The following is an 8442-nucleotide window of genomic DNA, read 5'->3' as shown; positions in this document are numbered from 1 at the left end:
AATGTTATGTTTTGCAGTCTCCTGGTCGGTACCTTCAGATCGAACAAGACGCCCTCAAGGTGGCGCAGGAGATGAGAGCAGAGTATTGGACGCTGTCATCACTCACAGGTGAATGTCCAAATATACGTACCTTTTTCACTGTTTTTTTCCTTTTTATTTAATTAATTAAAAAGCAAGCAGAAAAAAAACAAATCAACATTAAGTGAATTATGAATGAAAATGAGTTTTAATTATGACTGTGTGCGCGTGCGTGCGTGTGTGCGTGTGTGTGTGTGTGTGTGTGTGTATAGGAGAGAACGTAAAGGAGTTCTTTTTCCGCGTGGCCTCGATAGCTTTTGAAACAAACGTTCTTGCCGAGCTGGAGAAGAGCGGGACAAGACAGATCGGAAACATCGTCAGTGAGTATGCGAAAAGGAAATATTTACAATCGTGTGCAAGTGTGTGACCGTTTGTGTCGCGCTAGAAATCCAAAGCACCGCAAGCAACAATCTGTACACGACGTCCAAGAAGAAGCAACCGGCCTGCTGTCAGTGAGAACCATGATGCGTTCAAGGTTTGGAAAATAAAAGGACACGGCAGCTGCTCTCCACAAGTCGGATTTTCCTGGCAGAGAGGCAGTTTCTTCTTTGGCCTGTGGAATAATGCGGCGCTCACTTGTGTGGGCGTGCAGCATGACTCACACATATTGGGATTTTAATAACAGTTTTGTTTTTTTAAGTGGGGGTTGCCAACAAAATCCGTCCGACTTTCAAGCGCTACTTCAGCCAATCTAAGGCTTGAAAACGGCTGTGCAATATACTAACAGGAGGAGAGCGTAGCAGACATGTTGTGCTGTAACAGTATTTAAACAAATGCATCTTTTTTTTTTTAAGACTTGGGCACTGAAAATATCCAAAAAGTCAGTGACCCAAATCAAAGACTAAATCTCAACTAAAAAATATAAATACATAGATATATATTTTTTAGAAATACCTGTGTTCTTGTGGGATGAAAAGAAAGTGATACTGCCAAAGAAGCACTTTGTAAGGCTGGCGTGTCCAAAGTGAAGGCCATCTTGGTTCTTTATTATTATATTATATTGATGCAAATTAATGCATTTTATTATTAAAACATATATCAACATGTATTATTGGAAAGTACACTCTTAGCTTTGTCGCCCACAACACAAATTAATGTTTTGTTGTGATGGCTTAGCATATATTGGATTGTTTTTAACATCGTTAATAAGCGGTAGGAAATGGATGGATGGATCTTTATGTGCAAAAATGGCCGCCGCATCCTTCAATTTGTACTTGTATGCTGCCCCCCGGTGTGGAGTTTTAACATTTTCCATTTTATACTTGCTGTTTTTAGTTTGCAGCATTTCAGGGTGGGCTGTGAGTCCAATAAGCAATAAGTTGACCTTATGTAACTGCAATGTTTTGTAACCATTCTAAAGGATACATCTTTGATTCTATGTTGCTATAGCAACAGTACACAATGACACAGTCATTATTGATGAAAACGTTTGGCCAGTTGAGTGTTACAAATGAAACGTGCCTGTAAATGTTTCATGGTATTACTATTATGACATGAAAGGTCCTAAATAAAATGTATTTTCTACCAAAAGGAATGTTGCATGTAGTCAAGTCGTAAAAGTACTGAAGTCAGTCCTAAAAGCTTTGAAAATATTGTGATCAATTTGTGTCTGCATCGATTTAGAGTGCAGTTAGAGAACAAAAACTATTATGAAAATCTCCAGGTTTACCTAACCAAACATTAATATACATATATTTACTGCTGTCTTTCCATTAACATTGAAGAGTGCTGTTTATCCAAATGGTATGTATGTGTTGACTACTGTTCAAGTATTTTTTTTATGCCTCTAGAGCAAATTAATTCGTTTATTCGCTTAAAAATTTGTGAGAAACTGAGGGATTAAAATACAAAAACATAAAAACAACAATACGATAAACATTACCTTTACAGTCGATCTTATTAATCTTTTGGCTGCTGTCCTTTCTTTTAACGCCAGAGGGTACTGTTTCTCAGTTATGTTTGTTTTGACCTTTACTGTTTTACTAAGTATTTTTTATGTTTCTCGGGCAAATTAGTTTGTTAATTCATCTTAAATGTGTCAGAAACTCAGAGGCAAACCGACAAAAACACAGCAAAAACAAAAATATGATAAAAAAACTGCAAGTTTAGATCGATATTATACATATCTTAGCTGTTGTCATTCATTCTTTTATCACCGGGGGGGGGGGGGGGGGGGGGTGCTGTTTCTCGGTTATGTTTGTGTTACCGATGCTGTTTACGCTTCTTGGGGAAATTAATCAATTAACTTTAAAAGTGTGAGGTACCCAGAGGTCAACCACAAAAACATCAATATAATACAAATCTACAGGTTTACTCTAGAGTGGACAGCTGTAGTCTGGAGGCCTTCCGCAAGCTTCTACGTTTTTAAAGTAAAAGCTTGCTTTTCTTGTCTCTTTTCTACTAAACCGTAAGGGCAATTATTAAAATCCATAAAAACACTTAAGAAAATATTTTTGTCTATTAAAAAAATTCAAACATCATAAATGAGTAAAATACTGATGGATAGGATTTGGGATAAATGAGTGAAATACTGATAAATAGGATTTGGGTTAGAGTATGTTTAGGTTCGAGCGAGAGCAAGGGAGAGAGAGAGAGAGAGAGAGCGAGAGAGAGAGCCTCTGTCTATATTCTGCCATTTTAGGTAATGTTTTGACTCAGAAGTAGTCATTGTTATGCAGACATTACAGAGTAAAATACAATATTGAAACAGGCTTGGAACATTGAAATATTTATTACCCCGAGCAAATTACTTGGCAAACCCTCCAGCAACCTGCATTACCGCCTACAATAACTCCTGCAGCAGTTCCTTCTTTTAACATTGGAGGGTGCTGTCTGTACTGCTTACAAGGTTAACAACACAACTATGGCTGACCTCAATGCTGTTGCCAGTCATTACGCTAATATTTGTTGAGTTATTTATGGTGTAATAAAATGTAGATTTTGCCAACAACGTGGTATTTCGTAAAGAAACACGTCTCCACATGATGTATGTGTGTGTGTATAATATATAGCCAAAGGTATTTGGCCACCTGCCTACCATACAATTGTCCAACATGTTTTGGTATCCTGGAAGCATTCAAAGTTCCTTTCACTGGAACTAAAGGGCCAAGCCCAACTACTGAAAAACACCCCCACATTATAATTTCTCCTTCACCAAATTTCACACTGCACAATGCAGTCTGAAATGTAGCGTCCTCCTGGCAACCTCCAAACCACTCCAAACTCATCCATCAGATTGCCAGATGGAAAAGCATGACTGATCAGTCCAGAGAAGGCGTCTCCACTGCTCGAGTCCAGTGGCGACGTGCTTTACATCACTGCATCCAACGCTTTGCATTGGACTTGGTGACGTATAGCTGAGATGCAGCTGCTCGGCCATGGAAACACATTCCATGAAGCTCTCTGCGTATTGTACGTGGGCTAATTGGAATGTCACATTAAGTTTGGAGCTCTGTAGCAACTGACTGTGCAGAAAGTATACCGTATGCACTATGCACATCAGGATCCACTGACCCCTCTCTGTCAGTTCACGTGGCCTACCACTTGGCGGCTGACTTGCTGTTGTTCCCAAACTCTTCACTTCTCTTATAATAAAGTTGAGATTGGAATTAATATTTAGAAGTGAGGACATTTCATGACTGGATTTGTTGCACAGGAGGCATCCTATAATGGTTCCACGCTGGAAATCACTGAGAGAGACCCATTCTTTCACAAATGTTTGTAGAAACAGTCTCCATGTACTTCATTTTATATACCGGGCCAAGCGGGGTATACCCTGGACAAGTCGCCACCTCATCGCAGGGCCAACACAGATAGACAGACAACATTCAGACTCACATTCACACACTAGGGCCAATTTAGTGTTGCCAATCAACCTATCCCCAGGTGCATGTCTTTGGAAGTGGGAGGAAGCCAGAGTACCCGGAGGGAACCCACGTGGTCACGGTGAGAAGATGCAAACTCCACAGAAAAAGATCCCGAGCCCGGGATTGAACCCAGGACTGCTCAGGACCTACGTATTATGAGGCAGATGCACTAACCCCTCCTCCACTGTGCTGCTTTCCTATATTATATATATATATATATATATATATATATATATATATATATATATTTAAATACATACACATATTTACATATACAGAGCAAATGTTTAATTATGGAGGTGTCAATATTAACTATTCTTGTCTGACACTATGAACAATGTCAGAGTGTAGGTTCTCGCCAAATTAAATCGTTTAATTCTACTTCCTCTCCCCCGCCTCCCGAGTTAGTCGAATGTTGCCTCTGCTGATGTGACATCATTACATCTCTCCGCCTTCCAGCAATCTGATTCCTGTGCCTTGAGGTAGCTGGCTGGAGCCGTGCCTGTAAGACCCGCCATGTGACCGCATGGGCCTGCCTGGATTAGAAGCTGACAAGAGCCTTTTCTTCTGGCTCGCTCGCTTATTCACCCGTACAAAAAAGCAGGAGAAGGCTGCTCAGCCGGAATAGGAGCATGCAGAGCGACTGTCAACAAAAACTCACTTATTCATGCTTTTTGACCATAAAAAGGCCACCGTATAGAAAAGGGCTGCTGAGCCAGCTAGCGAAGTAGCTACACAATTTTAATAAACAAAACAAAAATGGTAACATGCATTTTACATTGTTAAAACCAGCACTACTAATTTGTTGTTAAAACTCCACTTCTTTAACTTGATGGAAAAAGAGCTACATTAGCACTAAAGAGTGACTCTTCTGTCAGTAAACAGCGAAGTAGGTAAGTGACAACAACGGGGGTTTGCGGGTCGACCCCAATATCGATTGTGATTAGATCAAGACTTTTAGACTTAGACTTCCTTTTTATTGTCAATCAAATTTGAACTTTACAGTACAAATAAGAACAAAATTGTGTTGCATTAGCTCTTGGTAGTGCAGGATAAAAAAAAAAGCAATAATGTCTTGACTATTGTCTGTTTTATTTATACAAATGTGTTTTTTTTGTCGCATTGTTTGTAGTGTTACTTGTTAATTGTGTTATATAGTTTTGCTTTGTTTACAATTTCATCAAATTCGTTACAGTAGGGAATTTGGGGCAAAAAAAAGAAAAAAAATGTAAACAGGAGCCAATAGTAGTTTTAAAAAAAAAAACATTTTTTTATATAATGTAGTGATCCCGTGGGCGTGCAAAGTCAGGCAAATTAAGGTTCTAGTAGCAGCAACACTACACACAGTGCATCTGGAAAGTATTCGTAGGGCTTCACTTTTTCACATTTTGTTATGTTACAACCTCATTCCAAAATGGAATAGATTCTTGTTGTCCATATGTACATGTGATCTCTTAGTTTTTTTATTTGAATTTGCAAAAAATTATAAAAGAATACATTGTCATTATGGGGTGTTGTGTGTAGAATTTTTAGGACAAAAATGAATTTATTCTATTTTGGAATACGGCTGTAACAACAAAATATGGAAAAAGTGAAGCTCTGTGAATACTTTCCAGATGGACTGTACTGTATACAAGACAGTGGAAATTGCATAAAAGCAAACAGAGTAAACAATTAAAAATAAAATACTGTCATTTAGTATGGATTAAAAAAAAAAAAACAGCTATGTAAACACAAAATAAATACATGATAAATGGGTTGTACTTGTATAGCACTTTTCTACCTTCAAGGTACTCAAAACGCTTTTGACACTACTTCCACATTTACCCATTCACACACTGATGGAAGGAGCTGCCATGCAAGGCGCTAACCGGCACCCATTAGAGCAAGGGTGAAGTGTCTTGCTCAGGACACAACAGACATGACGAGGTTGGTATTAGGTGGGGATTGAACCAGGGCCCCTCGGGTTGGGCACAGCCAATCTAACACTGCGCCGTCCCTTGAATGTACTTTATTTTGCGCGAAGAATTGCATTAAATAACAGAGAATATCTTATTGAGGTTGACATTGTTATATAGCATTTTTACATGCTGTACTTAAATATTTTTAAACACCGCGCAAATAAGGTTGGTGATTTAAAAAAAATGTTTCGGCCTAAAATCGGTTTTAATCTGAAAAAATAAAAAAATACCCAAATCATGCAAGGGTATTAACAAATGCCAAGTATAAAGTAAAGCAAACCCTTGTTTACTTACCGTGATAAATTAAATTCCGCAAAGCAGGCGTTATTATGTATTATTATTCTTATAAACATGGAACACTATACCTTTAATAATAAGAGAACTAGCAACACAAGCATAATTTAATAAGGCTTTTAAAAAAATGTCTGCTTGAGAGTCAAACCTGTAATCATAGTTTATAAGCTTCAGGAATATAATAGAAGTCAAGTCAAGTGAATACGAAGAAATATGTATATTATCAATTGTTTTATGTATTTTATTTGTGTTATGTACAAGGTACATTTATGGCATTGAGTGTCTAATATAGCACTTTCCATCTTGATATTGTTTGTCCCATTTGCAATATGTTTTAAATATGTTTGTCTTCATTTTAACAGCAACTTGCTGAGGGACTGGAGACATACTGTATGATGTACTGTACTATGTACTGTATGATAATGAACATGTCAACTGTTCATTATCGTGTGTTGGCTTTGATTAAATAAACTACATCTAATATTTTTGTGGCTTGACATTAAAAAACATTTCGAATATATATCTTTTTTTACATTACATGAATTGACATGTATTAACACCCAGATGAGGTGGCGACTTATCCAGGGTGTACATCGCCTTCCGCCCAATTTTAGCTGGGATAGGCACCAGCGCCCCTCGCGACGCCAAAGGGAATAAGCGGTAGAAAAAGAATGGATGGATAGTCACCTTTACGCTGGTAAAGTTGGGACTGAATGCTGCCAGAAGCTAAACCAATCAGTGAACACGATACTGAACAGTGCACTCTGATTAGTTTGGGCTCATCCACTGGCCAATACTACTGCAGTATTGATATTTGTAGTTCATTTCGCTATTCTTATACTAGAAAATTCTAAATTTAGGCCCAAATTAATTAGGATGTTAAAATGCTAAAAAAAAGATTTTTTTTTTTTAAATCATTGACATTCCGGAATTTGTATTGTAAGTTACAAACTTGCAAATTTTTCTGACATAAATATTATCACATTATTATAACCAGTAATTTGTTTGAAATAAATTAAAAAAAATCGACAAACCAGACTGGAAAGAAGGAGGAAATCGCTGTGGACTTGGAGAGGAGAGGGAACCTCGGGAGAAGAGGATTCTCTTTTTGAGCGGTAACACAATGCCCTCCCCCCCCTCTATGCCTTTGTCTCCTCTTGTCCGTTTTGCATGCCACAAACATTCGCTGACAGCAAGGTAAAGAGGATTTAAAAATATATTTTTTTATTGTAGCAACATGGTTGTTAACGTTTTTGAGAGCTCCAAATGGACTTTTGTGTGAGTGCGCGTGTTGACAGTGGAGCTTGCCTTTGTTGTGGAGTTTCAATAAAGAAATATTGTTGATCTATGATACAATTCCATCCATCCATTTTCTACCGCTTATTCCCTTTCGGGATCGCGGGGGGCGCTGGCGCCTATCTCAGCTACAATCGGGCGGAAGGCGGGGTACACCCTGGACAAGTCGCCACCTCATCGCAGGGCCAACACAGATAGACAGACAACATTCACACAATTGTTTTATGTATATATATATATATATATATATATGTTAGGGGTGTGGGAAAAAATCGATTCGAATACGAATCGCGATCCTCACGTTGTGCGATTCAGAATCGATTCACTTTTTTTTTTTTTAAATCGATTTTTTTTTTTAATCAATCCAAACTAATACACAGCAATACCATAACAATGCAATCCAATTCCAAAACCAAACCTAACCCAGCAACACTCAGAACTGCAATAAACAGAGCAATTGAGAGGAGACAAACACGACACAGAACAAACCAAAAGTAGTGAAACAAAAATGAATATTATCAGCAACAGTATCAATATTAGTTATAATTTCAGCATAGCAGTGATTAAAAATCCCTGCCACACACACACACACACACACACACACACACACACACACACACACACACACGTTATAGAGTCTTAAAGTGTTTTTGTTTTTTACTAATATACAAACTTGTGTCGAGGCTAGAACCAATTATTCAGGTTTACATTGATTCTTATGGGTAACTCTGCTAACAACTTTTACATTTTTGACCCATGGTCAAGAACCAATTAAGTCCGTAATGCAAGGTTCCAATTTGTATTTAAAGACGTGCTCTATTTTTCCTCTTTTTTGAAAATTGTGAGGTATTTTATTGCAAGGAAATAAAAGCAGCACCACGATTCTTACAAAAAAATGCCTATTCTGTAAAAAAGATGCAGTAGGAGTCCATTTCTGTCCATCAAGC

At 37.9% G+C, this 8442-nt stretch overlaps 1 long non-coding RNA gene across 1 annotated transcript; it reads left to right on the top strand.

Annotated features, from left to right (window-relative positions):
* Positions 1-17: 17 nt before the first annotated feature.
* On the top strand, positions 18-1612 carry LOC133536811 (uncharacterized). The gene is made up of 3 exons (XR_009802550.1): positions 18-108; positions 291-398; positions 464-1612. It is a non-coding gene; the product is annotated as an uncharacterized LOC133536811 (long non-coding RNA).
* The last annotated feature ends 6830 nt before the right edge of the window (positions 1613-8442 follow it).

Source organism: Nerophis ophidion, linkage group LG18 (genome assembly GCF_033978795.1).
Source record: "Nerophis ophidion isolate RoL-2023_Sa linkage group LG18, RoL_Noph_v1.0, whole genome shotgun sequence".
In the NCBI taxonomy this organism is placed as follows: domain Eukaryota; kingdom Metazoa; phylum Chordata; class Actinopteri; order Syngnathiformes; family Syngnathidae; genus Nerophis; species Nerophis ophidion.
The sequence above is the reverse complement of the archived record's forward strand: the minus strand, read 5'-3'. Positions and strand labels throughout refer to the sequence as shown.